Genomic DNA, 12,927 nt, shown 5'->3' with positions numbered 1-12,927 from the left:
CTTTCTCAAAGCATGCAATTTCTGATCTTCTGATGAAAAAAGAGCTGGGAGAGACGGCAGTGAGAGAAGGGGATCAGAGGCAAAAGTTGAGAAAAGAAAAGAAAATTAAGGAGAAAAAAAGACTTAGAAAGGAGTTTCCCCAGAGTGCTGTGTGAGGATCCTGGGCGGAATACAGTTTAAGTGGCTGGACAAAGTTCCAGATCGCATGAGGGACCTCTCAATTCTGAATCTATTCTGTGGACCTGTGAAGGCTTTTGCATTCAAGTTTTATCTACTTATTAGCAGAAACATCATTTATTAAACACTCACTCTGTACCACTCTCTGTGCTGGGTAAGAGGAAGAAAAAAGTGCTACCAAAAAAAAAAAATTGCCATAACAGTTTTCTCCTTCCAAGAGAGCTGCAAATTTTATGTCAGACCAGATGGCACTTTTGTCTTGAAGAGAACTTACCTTTTTGGAAGTGCAAAGACAGAGCCTATTCCAGGGTAAAGACAGGGAAATTTCTACATATAAAAAATAATATGGTCAGGCACAGTGGCTCATGTCTATCATCCCAGCACTTTGGGAAGCTGAGGCGAGAGAATCACTTGAGGCCAGGAGTTCAAGACCAGCCTGGGCAACACAGGGAGGCCTCCATCTCTACACAAAATTTAAAAAAAAAAAAAAAAAATGCTGGGTATTGCCAGGCGTGGTGGCTTACGGCTGTAATCCCAGCACTTTGGGAGGCTGAGGCGGGCGGATCACGAGGTCAGGAGATGGAGACCATCCTGGCTAACACAGTGAAATACCATCTCTACTAAAAATACAAAAAATTAGCCGGGCGTGGTGGTGGGCAGTAGTCCCAGCTACTCAGGAGTCTGAGGCTGGAGAATGGCGTGAACCCGGGAGGCGAAGCTTGCAGTGAGCCGAGATCGTGCCACTGCACTCCAGGCTGGGCGACAGAGCGAAACTCCGTCTCAAAAAAAAAAAAAAAAAAAAATGCTGGGCATGGTGGCATGCTCCTGTAGTCCCAGCTACTTGAGGGGCTGACGTCGGAGAATCACTTCAGCCTAGGCAATCAGGGCTTCAGTGAGCCATGATCCTGCCACTGCTCTCCAGTCTGGGTGACAGAGCAAGATCTTGTCTTCAAAATAATTATAATAATAGGAATTTTAGTTAACCCTAGAGAGAAACGAGGAGAGCTGCCACCCAGAAACTCCTAATAGCTGAGATGACCAGGGAACTAAGAGTCATGAGCCTTATATTGAAATTGTTTCAATGTGTATGTTGTGCTTTAATTCTTTAATTAATCCTTTAAGTCTCTTTCATTATTTCCATGTCTAAGGTAAACCTCTTTATATACAAAACAGGTTTATGACATCTACATGTGTATATATATAGAGAGAGAGAGGACAACAGCTTCAGGAGGGGAGGCAGCACATATGGATAGAGCAAGATTTGGAATGAGAAAGTTGACTCTTTCTTACCCCTCAATCCTGCAATCTAGGAGAATCTTACTGCTCAAAGTTTGGTCCTGGGAACAGCAGCATCTAGCTTGTTAGCACCTGGGGGCTTGCTAAAATTGGAGATTTTCCTGCCCCAATCCCACACCTACTCAATCAGGCTGCATTTTCACAAGATGCCTAAATGATTCATATCACATGAAAGTCTCGGATGCACCTCGTTAGGGAACATTAGGGAAGGTGCTGAACTTCCCATAAAATTGTAGCGAGGTTCACGGAACACATTACATTTTCTGAAACAGAAATTAAGACTCAAGTATCCTTGAAAGGCTATTGAGATTAAAAACAAAACAAAACAAAATAAAAAAACAGAAGTCTTAAATCTCAGAGCTTCACTCCCTCGTAGCTAAGAACCATACGTATCTTCCTACTTTGGGAGGTTCTTTGGCAAGCGTGAGGATGAAGAGAATAATGGGAAACTGAGGCTGTTCTTTGTCGGCGGCAGCCTCCATGGGCGTGGCCTGTCCTTGCAACCTCAGGCTGGCAGCAACCCCAGGGTTCCGTGCAGACTTCTCTTACTCAGCAGGCAAGCTGATTTCCTGCGTTGAGGTGGATGGAATTAATCAACACGCTGCCAGAACACAATGCCTGGGGAAAGCCCAGCTGAGCATCTGTCAAATGCTGTCACATTTTCCTGGCTTCCTCCCACCAAAATTTCTCCTCAGCTTGATGAGCCTGGGATCAGCAACTTTTGCTCCTGTCCTTTCCCCCCAGTCATCATACTAACAACCAACAGTTTTGGGATGATGGGTGGGGATGACAAGCTTAGGCCCGGAAAGATGACCATTCTTGCCCAGGATTAAATTTCCAAGCTTTTAGGAATAGGCCCAAATCTCATCCCTGCCCCCCAACCTCATTTTTTTTTTTTTTTTTTGAGACAGAGTCTCGCTCTGGGAGACTCGATCTGGGCTCACTGCAAGCTCCGCCTCCCGGGTTCACACCATTCTCCTGCCTCAGCCTCCCGAGTAGCTGGGACTACAGGCGCCCGCAACCTCGCCCGGCTAGTTTTTTGTATTCTTTTGAGTAGAGACGGGGTTTCACCGTGTTAGCCAGGATGGTCTCCATCTCCTGACCTCGTGATCCGCCCGTCTCCGCCTCCCAAAGTGCTGGGATTACAGGCTTGAGCCACCGCGCCTGGCCCCAACCTCATTTATTAAAGCAAATTCCTTTCCCAAACCCTCCACATGCGACACACTCAATTTTCTGCTTTTGCTCCACAAAATAGTTTGAATTTCTGAGTCTTCACCCTCTCCAGGCTAGTGTCTTGTGCCTGGAAAAACCATTTCAGTTCTGCTCACCTGGGTTCCACCCAACCTCAACATCCACGTCCTCAGACTCAAAATCCACTCGTCTTTCCTTCTTCCAAACTCTCATCATACTTTCATGACATTTCATTTAGCAATTAACTAGAGACGATGAGAGACAACTTTTTTAACGGTCTACTTGAATGGCTATTTGTATGTGCTTTGGCTTTTTAAATTTTAAAGTATTTACTCCTCATCTGCTCTCTGGATTTAAACTTGCTGAAGGAGACAACTGTGACTTCTTTCTGTCTTTTGGCCTTCCCACCACTCTCACACCCCTAGCAAATTATTCTACCCATAGCTGTAGATATTTATTCACTTGATTTAATTTGATGTCAAGACTAGCTTATTTCTTCTTCTACCTAATTTCTTGCTACCTTCAATTTCTAATATATCAGTACTCACAAAGTTGTCAACAAAATTATTAAAGTGGGAATGTTCTAGAGAAGAGAAAACTTACAGCACATATTTTCAAAACTTTAGAAATTTTTCAAAAGGGAAAGAGATTAGACTGTCTCTAGAACACCAAAGCTTAATGAACATCTGGCAGTGACGTTCCAGAGTGGAGTTATGCACGGAGGGGCTGTTTGGATTGGACTACCTCCAAGGTCCCTTCCAACTTTGTGATCCTATGGAAATTCAACAAAAAATCGTATTTCATTTAAAGATACAATTTCAGTCTTGGAAGTAGGAGTATGTGTGTGTGCACACACACGCGCATGGATGTACACACATATATGGGGTGGGGTAATATATCTTCTGCCCTCTTTAGTTTTCTCCTCCTTCTGTGGAAAACAATCACATAACTCCAAATGCTAAAAATTCCAAGTGTCATAACTGTATGTTTCCCAAGAAGATCCAGATTGAGAAGAGAATAAGAGGCAGCAGAGATCCAGTGAGAGCATTGAAACAACCACACTTCTGAGAAATGTGTTACTTTCACTCCTGCACGGATCTGACTCAGAATGACGATTCTCAGCTTCCCCTAATTTCAGTTGAAATGCTGTAGAAGGACACGATGAAATGGGTTTCCTGTGAGGGACAGTTCTTCATCTGTGAAGAGGTAAGGGCTTGAAGGATGTATGAGGGGCAAAGGAGAAAAAAATGAAGATGGGGAGGTACCTGGAAAGGAAAAGTGGAACCTGCCTGCTCTTCCCCGTCTGCCCTCAGGGCTCCAGAGCAGAGGGCGGGAGCTCCTAAGTTAGCAGGGCTCATTCCACTGCTCTCTCTAATGCTTTAGGCCCTGAGTGGGACTGGGGGCAGGGTAGTGTCAAAGGAAGGTGGATGAGAAAGGACACCAAGGAAAAAATAAAGACTGAAAAGGTTCTTGGCTATGCAGAGCCCAGCCCTTGTTTAAGCTAGAGAGAAGGCTTCTTGTAGATTGCACATTTATGTCAATAATGCAGATTTTGCGTTAAACAACTCAGGAGAATACCACCACTAGCAACTCTGTTATCCTGTGACATCTCTGATACCTTATAGGTCATTTCTAGACCTGGAAACCCATTAGTTTAACCATTAAGTCAGGCAAGACATCTCCTTATCTTTGATATCTGCAGCTATCATAGATTTCAGGAGCCACACAGGTCTTCTGAAACAATCTGGTGCAACCCGCTCAGCTGATGATGGGGGCTCAATGGCTTTCCTACAGATAGCCAGTGGTGAAGAAGCTTGGCCTGGACCCAGGCCTCTTGACTCCCTCTAGACTGTCTACAAATAAAAGGATCCCTCTCTCCAGCTCTTTCAGGGCCATTTTTCCCTGGTCTAACACTATCAGCTCTTTAACAATGTGCTGACAAAGGAGGGAAATAATTATAATAGGAATAGCCCTGAGCTCTGAATCCTGTCAGATCAGCGAGGCATTAGATTCTCATGGGAGTGGGAATCCTATTGTGAACTGCGCGTGCAAGGGATCTAGGCTGTGCGCTCCTTATGAGAATCTAATGCCTGATGATCTGAGGTGGAATGGTTTCACCCCAAAACCATCTGCTCTCCGGCCCCACATTCACCCTCAGACTGGGAAAAAATGTCTTCCATGAAATCAGTCCCCGGTACTAAAAAAGTTGGGGGGTGGTCAGAGGACCAAATTTATAAAGCAAGCAGCACCTTCTCAGTGATACCTATGACTTGGGGTCAAGATACCTGAGCAATTCTGTTCTCTAAAAATGAGAAATGAAATTAGTCTTTGGGCTTTTTATTCTGAACCCTTTTTAGCCTTTACATATTATCTTTGTATGAGGAAGTTTTTTTGTTTTGTTTGTTTTTTGAGATGGAGTTTCACTCTTGTTGCCCAGGCTGGAGTGCAATGGCACAATCTCAGCTCACTGCAACCTCTGCCTCCCGGGTTCAAGCGATTCTCCTGACTCAGCCCCCAAAGTAGCTGGGATGACAGGCAGGTGCCACCACACCCAGCTAATTTGTTTTGTATTTAGTAGAGATAGGGTTTCACCATGTTGTTCTGGCTGGTCTCAAACACCTGACCTCAGGTGATCCACCTGCCTTGGCCTCCCAAAGTGCTGGGATTACAGGTGTGAGCCACCGCACCCCGCCTGTATTCCACCCTAATGGAAACAGGATCAGACCAGGTGATTTCAATAATAGCTTTTTCCTTTTTTTTTTTTTGGAGACAAAATCTCGCTCTGTTGCCCAGGCTGGAGTGCAGTGGCACGATATCAACTCACTGCAACCTCTGCCTCCTGAGTTCAAGCAATCCTCCAGCCTCAGCCTCCCAAGAAGCTGGGACTATAGGCACGTGCCACCACACTGGGTTATTTTTTGTATTTTTAGTAGAGACAGGGTTCACCATGTTGCCCAGGCTGGTCACAAACTCCTGAGCTCAGGCAATCCACCCACCTCAGCCTTTCAAAGGGCTGGGATTATAGGCGTGAGCCACCGTGCCCAGCCAATGATAGTTCTTAAGATGCAATATTCCACCAACTTTTCACCTCAGGTTCTCAAAGCTTATACAGTGGTGAAAGTTGCCTTTTCTGCACTTTCTCTGTTAATAATAGGAAGAATTTTTAAACCATTTCCATAACTCTGAATTGCAGATGTTACTGAAATTATTGTCATGAGAAGTCTATGTGCAAGACCTTAAAAATAAACTTCAAATCTCAACCAGACTACATGTGGCAATTTTTAAAAGGTGGGGATGGGATTGAGGATTATACCCAGTGTCAGCAAAGACATAGGACAATAAAAGCATCCTCATACATATGTGTGGGATATAAATCATCAAGTTAGTGAGCTATACCTAAAACTTTAATAATGTTCCTATTTTTGGTCCAGCAATTATACTTCTAGGAAATTATCCTAAGTAAAATAAGCATGTGCACCAAAATTTGGCAACATGGTTTTTCATCACAGCATTATTTATAATCTGAAAAACTGATAACAAATATCCAACTACAGGTATCTGAAAAAACATACCAGATACGTTTTCTGTGGATTTTAAATATCTTTTATTTATTTCTTATGGTTACTTTCTAGTGTTTCACCAATGAAAAGATCCTAGGTTTTGTAATAGGAAAAAATATTTGAGCTGTTCTTCATTTAAGAATGTTAACAGGCTTAGGCCGGGCGTGGTGGCTCACGCCTGTAATCCCAGCACTTTGGGAGGCCGAGGCGGGCGGATCACAAGGTCAGGAGATCGAGACCACGGTGAAACCCCGTCTCTACTAAAAATACAAAAAATGAGCCGGGCGCGGTGGCGGGCACCTGTAGTCCCAGCTACTCGGGAGGCTGGGGAAGGAGAATGGCGTGAACCCAGGAGGCGGAGCTTGCAGTGAGCCAGGATCGTGCCACTGCACTCCAGCTTGGGCGACAGAGCAAGACTCCGTCTCAAAAAAAAAAAAAAAAAAAAAGGAATGTTAACAGGCTCCAGTAGGGCAGTTTCCTGGTTACTAGAGTGCCTACACTAGCACAAGCTTTGTGAGACAATATGAACTAGCAAACACCGGGTCATTACCAAATAGGCCCCTTTGCCCTCAGGGCAAACCCCTGAGATGGCTCGGAGAACATCACTAGCTATAGATAGTCTTCCACTTCATCTCTGAATGCCGGTACCCACACACCTTGTCACACTAGAATTCTGTCATCTAATCCACGAGATTCACTCATAGATGTAGCTCTCTCTGACCACCTCCAGCTCCCCAGAGCACTCCCAGCCCTTTGAAGTGAGCACACAGTATGCTGATTAGAATATAGTAGTTGGCCGGGCACGGTGGCTCACGCCTGTAATCCCAACACTTTGGGAGGCCGAGGTGGGTGGATCACCTGAGGTTTAGAGTTCACGACCAGCCCGACCAACATAGAGAAACCCCATCTCTATTAAAAATACAAAATTAGCCGGGCATGGTGGCGCATGCCTGTACTCCCAGCCAGTCGGTATGCTGAGGCAGGAGAATCACTTGAACCCGGGAGGCAGAGGTTGTGATGAGCCTAGATCATGCCATTGCACTCCAGCCTGGGCAACAAGAGCGAAACTCCATCTCAAAAAAACAAAACAAAACAACATAGTAGTTAAGAATCAAGAGTGCCAGTAGGATCTCCACCACATTCTAGCTCTGAAACCCTGGGCAAAGTATCTAATCTTTCTAGGCCTATTTCCTCTATAAAATTGAGATAATAAAATCCATGTCACAGGTGGTAGAAACATTTATTATAATTTATATGGTGCCTAGTATATAGCAGCAGGCCATCGTTTCTCATCTGTCCCAGTCACTGAGTACACAGTTGTGCCTGGGAGCCAAAGTTTGGTTGGGAGTTTAGAACCTATATACATCATCCCTATGTTAAACTCCAATTTTCTCAGCTTTTTATTCTCCATTAGGGTTAAATGTGACCTGTGAACATTTGCCTTCTCCTGCAATCAAAGCTTCAAACATCTGACTTCAAATTCAGTTTCAAAAACATTTTTTGTCCCTAAATTCCTAAACCATTGTTAATCTCAAGTGCCTAATCTGAAGTTTGCTTATACAACTGGATATATTATGAAGTGTCACTCTTAAAACTGGTTTTAAGATTCACCAAAAACGAGTTATAGTAGTTATATTAGGGTAGTAAGATAATTTTTGTTCTCTAGCTTCCTGAATATTCCATGTCATATTCGTAGTAATTTTTTTTTTTAAATAGTTCAGGTGCAGTGACTCATGCCTGTAATGCCAGCACTTTGGGAGGCTGAGGTCGGAGGATTGTTTGAGGCCAGGAATTCCAGACCAGCCTGGGCAACATAGAGACCCCATCTCTATAAAAGATTTAAAAGTTAGCCAGGCATGGTAGTCCCAGCTGCCTGGGAGGCTGAGGTGGAAAGACTGCTTAAGCCCAGGAGTTTGAGGCTGCAGTGAGCCGTGTTTGCACCATTGCACTCCAGCCTGGACAACAGAGCAAGACTGTCTCAAAAAAGACAGAAAAAAAAACCACACACTTTCATTTTTAGAGATTTTTATCAGGTTTTATTGTGGTTCCTATTCAGGACTACATGCACTGAAATTACTAGAAAAGCAGCACACATATGCAATATTACAGGAGCTGACCTTTCTATTTCAAGGTTAAATAGTGGTACTTCAAGCTAGGAAGGTTTAGCTTGCTACAAAAAGTACCTGCTGGGAGAACTATTATCAGAATGGTAAATCTCAGCAGAGGCTAATATACTCCTACAGGCTGTGGGAAAATACTTAGAGCTTAATAGTAAAAATATTCACGAAAAGACTGAAGAGAATGAGCTAGGATTACACACTGGTTAATAATGGACCAGCCAGAATCCAACACGCATCACTAAGGCGCCAGGTCTGAAAAAGAAAGTAAACCAGGTTTATTTTTCAGGAATTTAAAATGGAGTTAAAATTAATTTTGTTCTAAAGTGTTTCTAGGATGGCCAGGTGTGGCGGCTCACACCTGTAATCCCAGCAATTTGGGAGGCCAAGGTGAGCACATCACCTGAGGTCAGGAGCTCAGGACCAGCCTGGCCAACCTGGTGAAACCCCATCTCTACTAAAAATACAAAAAATAGACAGACATGGTGGCAGGTGCCTGTAATCCCAGTTCCTTGGGAGGCTGAGGTGGGAGAATCACTTGAACCCAGGAGGCAGAGTTTGCAGTAAGCCACGATCAGGCCACTACACTCCAGCCTGGGCAACAAAGTGAGACTTCATGTCAAAAAAAAAAAAAAAAAAAAGCCAGGCGCGGTGGCTCAAGCCTGTAATCCCAGCACTTTGGGAGGCTGAGACGGGTGGATCACAAGGTCAGGAGATCGAGACCATCCTGGCTAACACGGTGAAACCCCGTCTCTACTAAAAAATACAAAAAACTAGCCGGGCGAGGTGGCGGGCGCCTGTAGTCCCAGCTACTCGGGAGACTGAGGCAGGAGAATGGCGTGAACCCGGGAGGCGGAGCTTGCAGTGAGCTGAGATCCGGCCACTGCACTCCAGCCTGGGTGACAGAGCGAGACCCCCTCTCAAAAAAAAAAAAAAAGAAAAAAAAATGTTTCTAGAAATTCAATAAAATCTCTTGAAATAATAGGCAACATCCTGGGACACTACCCACAAAGAAGTAATAAGGAAGCATAGAAATCACTGTCCCTAAAAAGCATATTTAACATGGTGACCGACAACCCATTCTGACCTGCCTCTCCAAGCAGTCCAACCCAGGTTTTATCAAGTGGTGCCAGTGCTAACACGTCTTGTGGGTGGAACTGACACTGAATGTAAAGAAAATCATGGCCAGGCGTGGTGGCTTATGCCTATAATCCCCACACTTTGGGAGGCTGAGGTGGGAAGCTCACTTGAGCCCAGGAGTTCGAGACCAGCCTGAGCAACATAGAGAAACACCATCTCTACAAAAAATGTAAAAATTACTCAGGCAGAGTGATGTGCACCTGTGGTCCCAGCCACTCAGGAGGCTCAAGAGGGAAGATCACTTGAGCCCAGGAGGTCAAGGCTGCAGTGAGCCATGTTTGCACCACTGCAATCCAGCTTGGGCTACAGAGCAAGACTCTATGGCAATTTCAAAGAGAAACAAAAGAAAATCACATGCATTACCAGAAGGGACCTCAGAAATCACGTAGTTCCACCAACTCCTTTTCCAGATATGGAAACTATGCACTTTCCTCTAAGTGGCCAGCCTAGCTTGGCATGTTAACTCTGGTACCTAGTGTCAGAAAAGGAACTCAGATGCACATGCCTTTGCTTGCCAGTGCAGGGCTCATGTCACCCTGCCAACCTTTTGGCTCTCAGGTGAGATTTCCTATGCAACCAGAGTTTAATGCTCCCCCATCCTCACTTACAGCAGACGTGGTGTTACCTGGCTCTTGAGGAGGGAGGAAGGGAAAGGATGGCAAGGAAGGGAAAGAGCTTGCACAGAGTTGTTGTTAGGGCTGAGCACCTGAGGCAGCCAGCACACAGGTGATTCTTGCGCTTGCCATATTCCACTGACCAAACCCTCGAGGCAGAGTTCACTTCACAAGCTCAGAATCATTAGGACAACTGATGTAGTCTGAAATCTCCTCAGGAGACATGAGAAAGAGAGGGCTGGCAGATTCACTGGTTTCTGTGAGCCTTTCTCATTATCCCCCTCGATGTTTTCATACCACCCTGCCCTGTTGTGAGGTAACACTGCCCTCAGGAGAAAGCTGAAAATGCATTGCCAAGCTAGCGCCCAGAGGGTCCTCTCTGGGGGAAGTGCTTGCCTCAAAGCCACACTGACCAGAATGTGGGAACCATCAGAGTGGAAAGGCAGGGAAGGGATGAGAGTTCAGGAATGCAGCCAGGGTGAAATCATCATAATTGGTTTTGATTAAAGGATCATGTTTCATAAACATTTGTCAAAATGAATCACTTTGTTTTAATGGGCCCTGGAACTTGCAGTAATCAAACCACTGCCATGAAGTAGTAATACACCAGGCAGGAACCTGCCATCTGCTTTCCCAGTTATGTCTCACAAGCATCCTACAAGGCAAGAATCATCCCCATTTTACAGCTGAAATAAAGAGCAGCACAAAACTTACCTGAAGTTGTTTGGTAAATTGCAGAGAAGAGATTCAATCTCAGCAATCCTTACCGAACTGTCCTTTTTGAAAACCATCCTTTCATGTTGCCACTTCATTTATCCAGGGGAGTTAAGGAATAAGGTGCCATTTTTCAAGATACAACTTACTTCTCTAAGCCCCCCAAATTATTTTAACTACAGTATTTCAGACGACAAACCTAAATGTAAACAGACTTCTCTTTTGGAATCAGGCACGAAATTTAGTGATTTTCTCGGGTGAATCTGGGTCACCACTGCAATCTCTGCAGGGTGGCAACAGTGATACCCTCGGGGGTGACTGGCCTCAAGACATGTCAGCCCACCTGAGCAGCCTCTTTCTGGTTCCCACAGTAGGTCCTGCAGTGGACCACCTGTCAACAAGCAAGAACCTACCCTGGAAAAGCTTACTAGCTCTTTTCTGTTATTGTAAGTTGGGAACTACACACGCGAGTGTCTTAAAACTCAATGGAAAGGTTGAGTCATGCTATTTTAATACAATTAATATCTATCGTGGCTGCTATATAGTCTTCCACTTACTATTCTTTTGACTAGTTTGAAGAGTGATGAAATGGTCAGCAAAGTACACCTGATATTACAGCTATTATCACAATGGTAGATGCACATATCCCCCCACCCTGTGCCTCAGTTTCCTCAGGGGTGAAGGACAGACTAAGAGTCCTATTGACAGAATGTTTGCCTTTCTAGAACAAATCACTTGAGAAGATCCCTAAAAACTCCTAGAGTTGTTCTTCATAGCTGTACCCCATCAGTAGCACCTGACATCCTCACGGTCCTCCCTGGATTCCTGTATCTCTGTGTCTGCCCTTATTTGGTATATAATCATACTTAATTTTTTTAATAGAGACAGGGTCTTGCCATGTTGCCCAGGCTGGCCTTAAACTCCTGGACTCAAGCAATTCGCCTGCCTTGGCCTCCCAAAGTGCTGAGATTACAGGCATGAGCCACCATGCCCAGCTGTATACTTTATATTTTTAAATTTTCACCAACATATTGACATATCCCCAGCTTAGAGGCCTCAGAGCAGAAAGCACCACTTTTGCACCCACTGCTGTACCTAGCACAACTTCTGACTCATTGTCAATGCTCAATGAATGGCAAATTCCTCCTTCTGGTACCACTGCACTGTCCTTTGAAACTGGGTTCTCTAGACCACTTCCAATAGGACTTGGATCTCGCATCTGTGAGGGGGGGAAAAAAATCACAAATAAAACAGAATTCCCCAACAATTTTGTACTGCTTTTAAGAAAAAAATCCCTTTGTCTTAACGAACCAAAGAATATCTCCTGCTTTGTGGTAAAGGATGACTCTCGGCAAAAACAGAGAAGAAAGTACCTCAGCAATCTTACAGCCAAAAACTAGCACAACTTCAGAGCCACATCTGCCACCAGAAAGCAGCTTCCAGTCCATGTGACCCAAGCCCCCCATAAAGTCACATGATCCTTTTTTTAAGTAACTTGAAAAATTCTTCAAAAGCTATTCAAACCGTACAACAGTAGAAGTCCCACCCTGGCCCCATCACAAGCTTATGTGCATACAGGCTAACCAACCCCAAAGAGTGGACACCCAGGTAGTTTCAAAAGCATCCTATAGGCTGGGCACAGTGGCTCATGCCTATAATCTCACAGTTTAGGAGGCCGAGATGCGAGAATCATGTGAGTCCAGGAGTTCAAGGCCGGCAACAGAGAGACCTCATTTCTACTAAAATAAAAAACAAAAACTTAGCTGGGCATGATGGCATGTGTCTGTGGTCCCAGCTACTCGGGAGACTGAGGCAGGAGGATCACTTGAGCCCAGGAGGTCGAGGCTGTCGTGAGCTGATTGTACCACTGCACTCTAGTCTGGGAACAAAGCGAGACCCTGTTTCAAAAAAAAAGAGGATCCTCTAACAAGATCTCATTATGAGCAAGAACTCCCAGGATTTTGAGGTGTCTGACATATCAGGTATTCTATCTTTATGAAGGGTAAGTTTAGATTCAGGCAAAAAGCGCCAGGCAGAGGGGTAATTCTTTTCCTGGACTTTTACTCACTGGCCTCCCCTGGCCATTTAGCTATTTTAAATTGGCAGGGTTTGGTCTGC

Source organism: Macaca nemestrina, chromosome 5 (assembly GCF_043159975.1).
Source record: "Macaca nemestrina isolate mMacNem1 chromosome 5, mMacNem.hap1, whole genome shotgun sequence".
NCBI classification, from domain to species: Eukaryota; Metazoa; Chordata; class Mammalia; order Primates; family Cercopithecidae; genus Macaca; species Macaca nemestrina.
Note: the sequence above shows the minus strand (reverse complement) of the source record.